Consider the following 12,417-nt stretch of genomic DNA (forward strand, 5'->3'; position numbering starts at 1 on the left):
CAAATGCAGGGAGTTCCTAGCTTTTGAATCCCTGCCAATACGAACCTCCAACCCGCTGCAATGTTGGGGACTCCCTGTACTGTGCCCATGCAGAGGAGGACACAGGGAGACACAAAGGGGCATAGATGGGGACACAAAGAGGCATCGAGGAGGACAAAGGCAGACAAATGGGGGACAGAGGAGGACACAGAGAGACACAAGAGGTACAAGGGGGCATGAGGTACAAAGGGGGCATAATCCACAAAATGCCCCTTCACCATGGATGCACCAGGTTTAGTATATATTTTTTTCCCCCTTGATTTTGTCCTTTAAACCTAAGTGCATCTTATGGTCAGGAGCGTCTTATAGTCCGAAAAATATGGTAATTTAGGGCCTGGCTATATAAAGGATTTGTTGAAGCTACCCCACACTTCCCCAAACCTTAGTCTAGACCAGCAGGATGTATTACCCCAGTCATCCCCCCAGGGCTAGCGCTACCATAAAGGCAAAGGGGGCACTTGCCACAGGGCCCCAAACCCTGTAGGGACCCCTCCAAGATGTCTCACCTCCACCTTAAAGCGGAATGAAACCCAGCATTTCTACTTTGCTCTAATAGATTATTTACAGCATATTATATACAACCAGCATTTTTTTTTACTAGAACTGCATTCAAAGGGTTAACAGGCTTTAGAAGCTTCCCTTCCAGCAGAGCTGGCCGCATCTGAAACTTTACATAATGTTATCTGATAATTGTATCAAGTGAGAAATGTAAACAAAGCCTTCTCTCACACTGCCAGCTCTGCTGAACAAAGTCAGACAAGCATAAATGCTTTCTGATTAAGTTAGAGGATGAATAAAGTAGTTATAAATAAAATGCAGAGTCAGCTCTCAGAGTAAAATTAGTGTACTTTAGGAATGTATAATTTCTAAATGAATAATAATACTTATGCACAAAAGCAAATAAATATGCTAACCGTATGTCATATAAAAAGTATGAAAAACATATTTTTATTGAATATTATGTCAGGTTTTATACTGCTTTAACTGTTGCTCCCTGGAATCTCTGCAGAGTCTTCAGCAGCGTAGTGTCTCATCAGCCCAGGAGGTGCACTGCTCTGTCAGTCTGTGGCTCCATGCATTTCCATTTTTTTTTTAAATATGTTTATTAAGTTCAAACAGAATAAAGTTACAATCAATTGTCAGAAAAATACATTGTTATTTAAATTGCCATTATGAATGAATGTGTCCATTACAGTCAGGTGATATAATTGTTGAAGATATTCCATGTGACAACTTGGAATATAATATATTCTTGTAGCCTCCTCTTGAATTCTGCTTACCTGCCTACCGCACCCTCTGCTCCACAATCACTGATCCCCACTCTCACTTGTCCCATCTCACTCCTTACGAACTGATCCTTACTGCTTCCTATATCATCCTCTGTTTCACCATCACTGATCCCCACTGTATCTTGTCCTGTCCCACTCCTTACTCTCCCCACAACTTCAATCTAGTCACTCCTTACTCACTGAGCCTCACTGCCTCCTATACCATCCCTTGTTTCACCACCACTGATCCCCACTGTCTCTTATCATATCTCACTCCTAACTCCCTGATCCTCACTGCCTCCTATACCATCCCCTCTTTCACAATCACTGATTCTCATTGTCACTTGTCAAATCTCACTCCTTACTCACTGATCCTCACTGCCTCCTATACCATCCTCTCTTTCACAATCACTGATTCTCATTGCCTCTTGTCCCATCTCACTCCTTACGCACTGATCCTCACTGCCTCCTATACCATCCCCTGTTTCTCCACCACTGATCTCCATTGTCACTTGTCAAATCTTACTCCTTACTCACTGATCCTCACTGCCTCCTATACAATCCCCTCTTTCACAATCACTGATTCTCATTGCCTCTTGTCCCATCTCACTCCTTGCTTACTGATCCTCACCTCCTCCTATACCACCCACTGTTTCACCATCACTGATCCCCACTGTGTTTTGTCCCATCTCACTCTTTAGTGACCAATCCTCACTGCCTTCTATCCCATCCCCTTCTCCACCTCCTCCACTCTCACTAATCCCAACTGTCTCTTATCCCATCTCACTCCTTACTCCCTCATCCGCGTTACCTCCTATACCATCCCCTGTTTCACTTTCAGCGATCCTCATTGCCTATTGTCCCATCTCAGTCCATTGTCAGTGATCCTTATTGCCTCCTATTCCATCCTCCTCTCCTGTCACTTATGCTAGCTGCCTCTCATTATATCCCACTAAACGGTCCCAACTCGCCATCAAACTTACATTCTGTCCCAACCCACTCTGCTGCCCATGACACCCATCCTGTGCCATTCTGCTCCAGTTATCCCAGTTGCATCTCCTGCTTGACCAGCATATGTGCTATCTACTAAATGCATGCCTAATTACAGCAGGTATCTGAAAGATCTCATAGACAATACAATCAATGTTATATATCATATACTTGTTTTCTGCCGTGGAAGCATTTGCTAGAATTAATCAAGCTTTTACAAACTAATGCCACCATACTTGAAGGAACCTTTCTTTTAACTTGCCTAAACCTGAAGCAATTTTGCACATGAGGAATTGAGGGAAAGCAGAGGTGTCCAGTCCAGGATCCTGAGACAAGAGTCTTGGAATGAGGATTGGAAAAGTCTGTACAGTGTACACTGCATTCCAGTATTACTGTCCGTACACTTTGTTGCACTGAAAGCCTCCCTGTGCCTCTTCCTACAAACCTCTCAATATTACTTTTTCCTGTATACCAGCTTTACTTGCGTCTGGTCAGGATTATCTGGTGAGGTCCGATTGTTTCATTTTGCATATCTGGGAATTTCTGTACCAAATACCGTAAGCAAGAAAAGCATGTGCTGGAAGGGGTGGATTGCACTGACCAGAACTGATTTACAATCTGCAGTAATATACAGTGCATTCGGTAGGTATTCACAACGCATCACTTTTTCCACATTTTGTTATGTTACAACCTTATTCTAAAATGGATTAAATTATTTTTTCCTCACAACACCCCATGATGACAATGTGAAAAAAAATGTTAACTTGATATTTTAGCAACTTTATTAGGCTCCCTGCACACTGCAAATCCGTTTTCCGATTCCGTTTCCGATTCCGATTCCGTTTCCGATTTTCCTTGAATACATTCAACAGAAAAACGGATCAAAAAACGCAGCATGCAGTTAAGATTAAAAATCTGAATCGGAATCGGATGTAAAAACAGATTAAAAAGCGGAATCGGAATCTGAAATGCATGCAGTGTGCAAGAGGCCTTAAAAATAGAAAAATTGAAGAAGAATGTGTACATAATAAGTATTCACAGCCTTAGCCATGAAGCTCAAAATTAAGCTCAGGCGCATTCTGTTTCCCCTGATCATCCTTAAAATGTTTCTGCAGCTTAATTAGAGTCCACCTGTGGTAAATTCAGTTGATTGGATATGATTTGGAAAGGCATACACTTGTCCTACAGTTGACAGTTCATGTAAGAGCAAAAAAACAAGCTAGAAGTCATAGGCATTGTCTGTAGACCTCTGAGACAGAATTGTCTTGAGGCACAAATCTGGGGAAGGTTACCGAAAACTTTCACAGCACAGTAGCCTCCATCATCCATAAGTGGAAGACGTTCAAAACCATAAGGACTCTTCCTAGAGCTGGCCGACCATCTAAACTGAGCAATCAGAGGAGAGGTGTAAAGGTTAGCGGAGATACCGCCGCAGAGGCAAGCGGCATGGCGGTTATTTCCGCGTATCAGCCGGCGGCCTCAGCCGCGCAGTTACATGCTGGTGCTCTGCCTGGTCCTTCTATTGCACATAGATTGAGGGCTACATGCGCGCGCTAGGCGACAGGACCTTTATGCGAATAGAAGGGGAGTCAGCTGATCTACCAGGTCAGCTGACTCCAACAGTACGCTGGATTGGCTGAATGACTGGGGCGGCGCTGTGGAGCACTTCTGTATATATAGTACCAGCCTGTCAGTTGCTCCGTGTCCGCTGTTGCGAATGCTAACGTGTTAGCGCTCAGACCTTAGTCAGATCCCAAAGTGTGCTAGAACCAGCTGGAGCTGGGGATCCACACTTAGCCAGATTCTGTTGATAGCTTAAAGTACTAATTGCATTGTATTATCTGTTATGACCTTCTGCTTGCCTTGACTATTCTCCTGCTTTTCTGATTCTGTACTTTCGCCTATCTGATCCAGTTGCCGACTCTGCCTGAACTTAAACTCTGAATTAGCCTTCTGTCTTTGTACTGTATCTGTCAGTACGTTGCCGATCCTGCCTGTCTGACTATCCTGTACTCACCAGTGGGTCAGCCACTGGTGAGGGATTCTAGTATTGTATCACCTGCTCCTCAGGTGAAACCCTGACTGCAGCACAGTCTTAATCACCTGCCCCTCAGGTGATCATTACTTGCAGCATCTTTGTAAACACCTCCTCCTCAGGTGTCCACTGGCTGCAGTACAGTCTTAACACCTGCTCCTAAGGTGCAAGCCCTGACTACAGTACAGTCTTAAACACCTGCTCCTCAGGTGTTCACTGGCTGCAGTACAGTCTTAACACCTACTCCTCAGGTGTAAGCCCTGACTGCAGTACAGTCTTAATCACTTGCTCCTCAGGTGATTCCCGGCTGCAGTACAGTCTGAGTCTCTTGCTCCTCGGGTGATCTTAGCTGTACTAAATCACATATCCAGCTTGCTGGGTGAATACTCTTGTGTTCTATTGAGATACCTATCACCACCAGCTACTCTGGGGTATCTCTATCGTTACTGTTACACCAAACATCTGTTCTTGCATTGGTTATCCTGGTTCTGGCTATACTAGTATTATTGGTGATTCTGCAGATCACACATAATCAGGTATAGCATCTGTATTATTGCATTAAAGAAATAAGACCACCGATGTTCCCCACCCTAAAGGGCTTCTATCCTTGCAGAAAACCTAAAGTGTGCAAGATTTGCGAATATGGAGGACAAAGAATGACTGATTTTACCTCCACCTTGAATGGCAAAAGATTCACGATTGATAAATTTATAACATGTACATCCATCAATGTTGTTTACGTTTTAGAATTTCCGTGCGCCCTACAATACGTGGGCCGCACAGGCAGACGTGTCAGAAAAAGGTGCTCAGAACATGTGTATAATATTGGACAACCAGACAAGAAGGCACATAGTGTCCCAGAACATTTCTCCAAGTATCATAATAAAAACCCTGTGGGTATAAGGTGTTATGGTATAGATCTGATAAAACCTCATTGGAGGGGTGGTAATGTGATCAAAGGGTTATCACAGTTGGAGACCCGCTGGATATTTCAACTACAGAGCCTGGCTCCTCATGGCCTGAATGCCAATATTGATCTAAACTGCTTTATACGAGATGAATAAATTGAGTGTATTGTCCCTTTAAGAATCGAATAGAATGTTCTTTTTATTGTTCTTATTGCTTTTATATATTTTATATATATTTTTATTCTTGTGATACCTATGGATTTTAAAATTTATACTGCTGCAATTTATACTGCTGCAATCCAAATATGCGGTTTTTATTGTTCATGCAGATATATATATTTATGTACTGTTGGTTTAAACTCCTCCGTGATGTGGAGGGAGGAGTTATGCAAATAAAAATAACCTCCTGTGTCTGTAGCCCCACCCCCTGACGAAGGCGGAAGCCGAAACTCGAGTCGGGAAGTGGAGGCTACATTGCAATACTGCTATTAAACAATTTTTCTTCTAGTAAGTGGATTCTCGCGCCTGGTCTTTTCGGCCCCACACAGTGTGCACTATTGTTTCCGCTTCTCTTGCAGCACCGCGCAGAGGACGCACTTGAAACGCACAGGGGAACCATCCATCACCTACAGTGTGGATCATATGACCCAGAGGCCCGGAAATCTGTCCAGCGTGACCGTCCTAGCACCCATACGGAGCGGTGTGTGTTAGTGGTTGTCGGGATTACAGCAAGATCACAGCTCCGTTTTAACCTACTCCGCAAAGTCCAAGAGGTGGGAACTCCAGGAACAGGTACTGTGACTATCCTGCTTTATGCGGACAAAGTGGTATCCATTGCGCTGAGGTATCATAGACATACATAGCATCTGTATTATTGGTGATACTGCAGATCACCAATAATCAGAGAAATCTGTTCTCGCTGACACCAATCGTTACAAGAAGGGCCTTAGTCAGAGAGGTGACCAAGTACCGATGGTCACTCAGACAGAGCTCCAAAGGTCCTCTGTGGAGAGAGGATTACGCTCCAGAAAGACAACCACCTCTGCAGCAATCCACCAATCAGGCCTGTATGGTAGAATAGCCAGACGGAAGCCACTCCTTAGTAAAATGCACATTGCATCTCACCTGGAGTTTTCCAAAAGGCATCTGAAAGTTTAAAACATTGAATAACATGACCAGAAGCCGTTGGGTTATGATAATGAGTTCCTGGCTCTGTGGGTATAGCTTCTGCTGTCTGAATTGCATGCCCCCAATGTTTAGGCTGCAAGAGGGTAGGCACAGACTTAATTTTTCTGAGACAATTGCATTATATAGCAATGGACGTCTGTGGTACTGAAAGGTGCCCAGTGCCTGAGCTCCTGACCAGGTGCTTCGCATTGATTTATCAAAGAGCTCACAGATAGTAACAAGGTCTGTAACTGAGTGTCTATGCTAAACAATAAAATGATCTCTGCCTGGGGTAGGGCTTTAAATGTAAACATTGGGAGGGAGAGTATTGCATTTCAGGTTCCTGCAGCAAGCACCTTTAACTATTTTCTGTAAAGGTAAAATGGAAGTAAAACTTGCCAGATGTGTACTAAATGGATAGTGATGGTGAAGTCTAGGAGCACTCATGGAGAAGCATGTGATCAATTTGGTCAGGTGATAGATATGTGAGTCTCTGATTTCCTAGTCATGATCATGTGCTAAAGAAGGATGTGATCACAGCTTTATTAGAGCTGCAAATTTATCAGCTGATCAAACAAATCACATGCTTCTCCATCAGGTCTCATAGACATGACCATCACTATAAATGGATTTCATTCAAAAGGCCAGTTTCACTGTAAAATCAATTTGAAAAAAAAAAACTGTCTTTCTATAACTGAAGTTTGAAATGTAAATGTAATGTAAATCCAATATATTCAGATTTAGTGTATATTTCCAATGCCACCCCCTCGAATGCATTCTCACTGTGGCCTCTGTGTTGTTGCTAGGAGATGACATCAGAGGATGGTATTTTTCCATTCACCTGAAATAGAGGCAGATGTGGAGAACATGAAGTGATAATAAAATCTATGCATATCAGAGCCTTTCTGTAAAATTCATTTTCCTTTATTAAAGATAAACTGTAACCTAGGATTTAACGTCATTCCAATCAGTAGCTGATACTCCCTTTCCCATGAGAAATCTTTACCTTTTCTCAAATGGATCATCAGGGATGTCTGAATGCCAGATATTGCGTTGAAACCCCTCCCACAGTGTGTTGCCATGACCATGGTCACCGCCAGTCATCAGCAGGTAGGATACCAACTAAGTCTGTTTCACAGCCAAATGTTCATGTCTAAGGGCTAGTTCACACATACTTCAAACATGTACCATTTTCCCAACTGGACAGAGCCAGATAAATGGACATGAAACTATTCGCACGTTTCAGCTCCGATTAATCTGTTCCATTAATATAATGGAAAATCTCGACCAGAGGCATAACTACATTAAATGGTGCCCCTTTTCAATTGGTCCACACTGTATGCCCCCTCCCGCCAGACAATCTCAAGAGAAGAGGTACATACAGTAGATTTAAAAAAAACTCCCCCATTCCCTAACGAAAGCTGTCCATGCCACCTCCTTCTGCCATGCAGAGTAGCGCAGGAAGCTGGTGTAATATTTACCTCTTTTCAGGCGCTTTGAGTTTCCTCCGTGCACAGCTTCCTGCCGCCATTCGCTGACTCCTGGTCACATGACATCAAGAAGCTGGTGAATGGCAGGAAGTGAGAAAGTGTTCGGCTGTGCACAGAGGATACATGCAGCACCTGGAAGCAGGTAAATATTACACCTGCTCAAATGGCTTTTGTAAGGTAATGGGTGAGTTTTTTTTTAAATATACGTACCTATTTTCTTGCACATGTTTGTAGGGAAAGGGAGGAGGAGCAGGCCCCCAAAACTCCTTGGCATCGGTCGTCGGGGGCTATTTTTACACCTATGGTCCCGACCTGCAACATTTTTCTGGACCTGAAGCTAAATGTACTGGATACCATATGTGGACGCAGTGGCATTCAATAAGAATTGACAGTAGCCGTTTGCACCGTACATTTTATTTATTAAATTGCCATCCCTTTTCACAGGAAGTTCTTTGCAGCACTTAATATTGCAAGAGGAGAATTAGCTGTTTTCTATCCTGCTCTGTCAGTTCTGTTCCTGTCTGTTAAAAGAGATAAAATAAGTATGATAAATTGATACACATTTTCATCCGGTGCATGTGTGAACCAGCCCTAGCTGGAGACCAGTGTAAATTTAATGTACCTTTTTATTTGCCTTACAACCAAAATCACCATACAGTACAACATACCTAGTGTCAGCTAAGTGAGAATACTAACTGTGAGGAACAGAAACATCTGCTGGATTACTAGGTTGGATAATTATGATCCCACTGAGTTTTGATGGCTATGCAGGTTTTTTTCATATTAAAATGTCACTTCTACATATGCATGCAAAGAGATAAAAACAGGGAACACCAAGAGCCCCAATAGTGTAATACGTACTGGATAAGGTGGCAATAAATTGGTATTGCTAGATACTCACAAGTCAGGGTCACCAGCAGGTAACCACTGTAAAGGCAGGTGGGGAGATTATTCTGACCCCACTCAGGATTAAGAAGTCGCTCTCTGTAGACAGGAAAAAAGGGTGTCAACCCTACACTAAGGGTGGACTCAAAATTGTATACAATGAACAGAGGCGCCAAAAGTATAAAATTAGATTAAATGAGCTTAAAAACCAACTCAAATGGCAAAAATGAAGGAGGAAGTGGTGGTCTTACCTCCCTCAAGCAGACACGACAACGACTGCGATTCAGACAGTCAAACACATTTATTACAAACTCCCCAAAAATTTTGCAACGCATTTCGCAGGCTCAACCCCACTTCATCAGTCAATACAGGGAGGAGTATCAAGCGATCTGCACAAGGATTCAAGTTAAGCACCTCTGTCTAAGGTGCTTAACTTGAATCATTGTGCAGATCGCTTTATACTCCTCCCTGTATTGACTGATGAAGTGGGATTGAGCCTGCGAAACGCGTTGCAAAATGTTTTGCGCGTTTCTAATAAATGTGTTTGACTGTCTGAATTGCAGTCATTGTCGTGTCTGCTTGAGGGAGGTAAGACCACCACTTCCTCCTTCATTTTTGCCATTTGAGTTGGTTTTTAAGCTCATTTAATCTAATTTTATACTTTTGGCGCCTCTGTTCATTGTATACAATTGTACATATGCATGTTTACTGGCCAGCAATACTGAGGGTAATATCCACCTAATAATTAAATTTTTCAAGCAAAATATTTTTACTGATGCCATCATGTACCCTATGGACCCTGCATAGTCCACAAATAGTTCAGCAAAAAAAAGTAAGCTGTTAAAATCTGGCAGGTTTTGGACTAGTCCATATCCTCATGGGGGATTCTCAGTTTACCGTGTTTTTAAACACATTTTCTGAATGACAGCCTCCCTACTCACTTGCACACTATTTTGGCAGTTAGACTTAGCAATGGTCATTCAGGAAATGCTTTTGCAATCAAAGAAAACCCTGAGAATCCCCCATAAGGAGATGGACTAGTCAGATGTTCACTGCTTATTTTTTTTCGCTGGAGTGGTCCTTTAAACAGCGGCTGAACAAAAAGTCATATACCCTTGCAGAGTACAATGTGAAGCACTCAGTTACTGGCTGGTTTATGATTTCAGGTTTGTTCATTTAACATTGCAATCAAAAAACAAGTTGGACTTTTCAACCAAAAGGTTGGTCCACGCCCAACACTGTGGCAGGACATGCAGAGTGTGCGCAGTGGGACTCGGGAGTATTTACAATAACTCACCTGCTGGGATCCATGCGCTACATTTACTCTCTGATTACTTGCATCCTGTCTCTCTCACTGGTAGCAGTAACAGCGCCCTCTAGGGCACACTGTTACTAGTGAGAAATGATGGGATGCAGGGAACTAGGATTTAAATGTGGTGTGTGGATCTCGGCAGGTGAGTTAATGTAAATACTCCTGAGTCCTGCTGCGCACACTCTACTATAGATATATTTTATAGAGCTATGTTTTACATAGATATATGACTATATACTATACTATATACGACTATATGATAAAATATAGATAGATAGATAGATAGATAGATAGATATTACACACTATATGACTATATATTGGGGGGCTCTCTGGTTATCAAAATGGGGGAAACTCTGGCTACCAAAATGGGGGGGCTTTCTGGCTACTTAAAAAAGGGGGGGCTCTCTGGCTACCTCTAGGGGGCTTTCAGGCTACCTACAAGGTGTGCTCCCTGGCTACCTACACAGGGGGCTCCCTGACTACCTACAAGGGGCTACCTGTACTGAAAACATCTTATACTGGAGGAGCTGCATGTGGCTACCTAATACTGGGGGCTCTTGTGGCTACCTATACTGGGGGCTACATCTGGCATATACTGGGGCTCCTCTGGCTACCTACACAGGGTGGGAGGTTCTACCTCTGTCTAACTAATACTGGGGGCTAGATATATAGGGTGCTCCCTAATACTGAAAGACACCTTTGGCTTCTGCATCGCAATACTGTGCCAGAGTCCATTTGGGGTGTTCACACACACCCTCGCCCCTAGAGCTCTATGACCTAAAAACTGACCTTGCTGAAGGCATTGTTCTGCTTTTTGCTGCTTTAACATGCGCCGCTCCATCTGCTGCTCACCCCCTCCATAGCAACAGAACGTGTCCCTAGCCTGCAGTTTAGTGACACGTGTGTACATCCTCGGCCCCACACTGTCGCCCAAGGGATCCCTGTTATAATCCTTGCACAGCAATAGTCTCAATACTTGCTATTTTTGCCAAACAGCCACACGTGAAAATAAATGTCAATTTCCATAAAAATTTAATTTGCTGAATTTACCTGCTGATCTATTCCTGAATCAAATGAATTAATATGGAGATCAAGTCCTCTTAAAGAGGAACTCCAGTGAAAATAATGTAGTAAAAAAAGTGCTTCATTTTTTACCATAATTATGTATAAATGATTTAGTCAGTGTTTGCCCATTGTAAAATCTTTCCTCTCCCCGATTTACATTCTGACATTTATTACATGGTGACATTTTTACTGTGGGCAGGTTATGTAGCTGCTCCTAGCTGTTTTGGCTGTTATTTCCTGTCTGTGAACATTGTTACATTGTGGCAGTTTGCCCAGAGTACCGCAGTACTCAGAGCTTCTTGTGGCAGGGGTTTCAGCACAAAATCAGTCATACAGCGCCCCCGATGGTCTTTTTGTGAAAAGCATTATATTTCTCATGTAAAAGGGTGTATCAGCTACTAATTGGGATAAAGTTCAATTCTATGTTGGAGTTTCTCTTTAACCACTTGAGGACCTAGGGCTTTCTACCCCTTAAGGACCGGCCACTTTTTTTCCATTCAGACCACTGCAGCTTTCACGGTTTATTGCTCGCTCATACAACCTACCACCTAAATGAATTTTGGCTCCTTTTCTTGTCACTAATAAAGCTTTCTTTTGGTGCTATTTGATTGCTCCTGCGATTTTTACTTTTTATTATATTCATCAAAAAAGACATGAATTTTGGCAAAAAAATGATTTTTTTAACTTTCTGTGCTGGCATTTTTCAAAAAAAGTAAAATTTCTGTATACATGCAACGCGAAAAATGTGGACAAACATGTTTTTGATTAAAAAAAACCCATTCAGTGTATATTTATTGGTTTGGGTAAAAGTTATAGCGTTTACAAACTATGGTGCAAAAAGTGAATTTTCCCATTTTCAAGCATCTATGACTTTTCTGACCCCCTGTCATGTTTCATGAGGGGCTAGAATTCCAGGATAGTATAAATACCCCCCAAATGACCCCATTTTGGAAAGAAGACATCCCAAAGTATTCACTGAGAGGCATACTGAGTTCATAGAAGATATTATTTTTTGTCACAAGTAAGCGGAAAATGACACTTTGTGAGAAAAAAAAAAAAAAAAAGTTTCCATTTCTTCTAACTTGCGAAAAAAAATGAAATCTGCCACGGACTCACCATGCCCCTCTCTGAATACCTTGAAGGGTCTACTTTCCAAAATGGGGTCATTTGTGGGGTGTGTTTACTGTCCTGACATTTTGGGGGGTGCTAAATTGTAAGCACCCCTGTAAAGCCTAAAGGTGCTCATTGGACTTTGG

The 12,417-nt window shown here is 42.5% G+C and overlaps 1 long non-coding RNA gene across 1 annotated transcript; it reads right to left on the reverse strand.

Moving 5' to 3' along the window:
* Positions 1 to 7,102: 7,102 nt before the first annotated feature.
* LOC137563118 (uncharacterized) lies at positions 7,103 to 7,470 on the reverse strand. The gene is made up of 2 exons (XR_011030263.1): positions 7,414 to 7,470; positions 7,103 to 7,248 (listed from the first exon to the last, which is right to left on the reverse strand). It is a non-coding gene; the product is annotated as an uncharacterized lncRNA (long non-coding RNA).
* Positions 7,471 to 12,417: the final 4,947 nt, after the last annotated feature.

This window comes from Hyperolius riggenbachi, chromosome 3, assembly GCF_040937935.1.
Source record: "Hyperolius riggenbachi isolate aHypRig1 chromosome 3, aHypRig1.pri, whole genome shotgun sequence".
Classification (NCBI taxonomy): Eukaryota; Metazoa; Chordata; class Amphibia; order Anura; family Hyperoliidae; genus Hyperolius; species Hyperolius riggenbachi.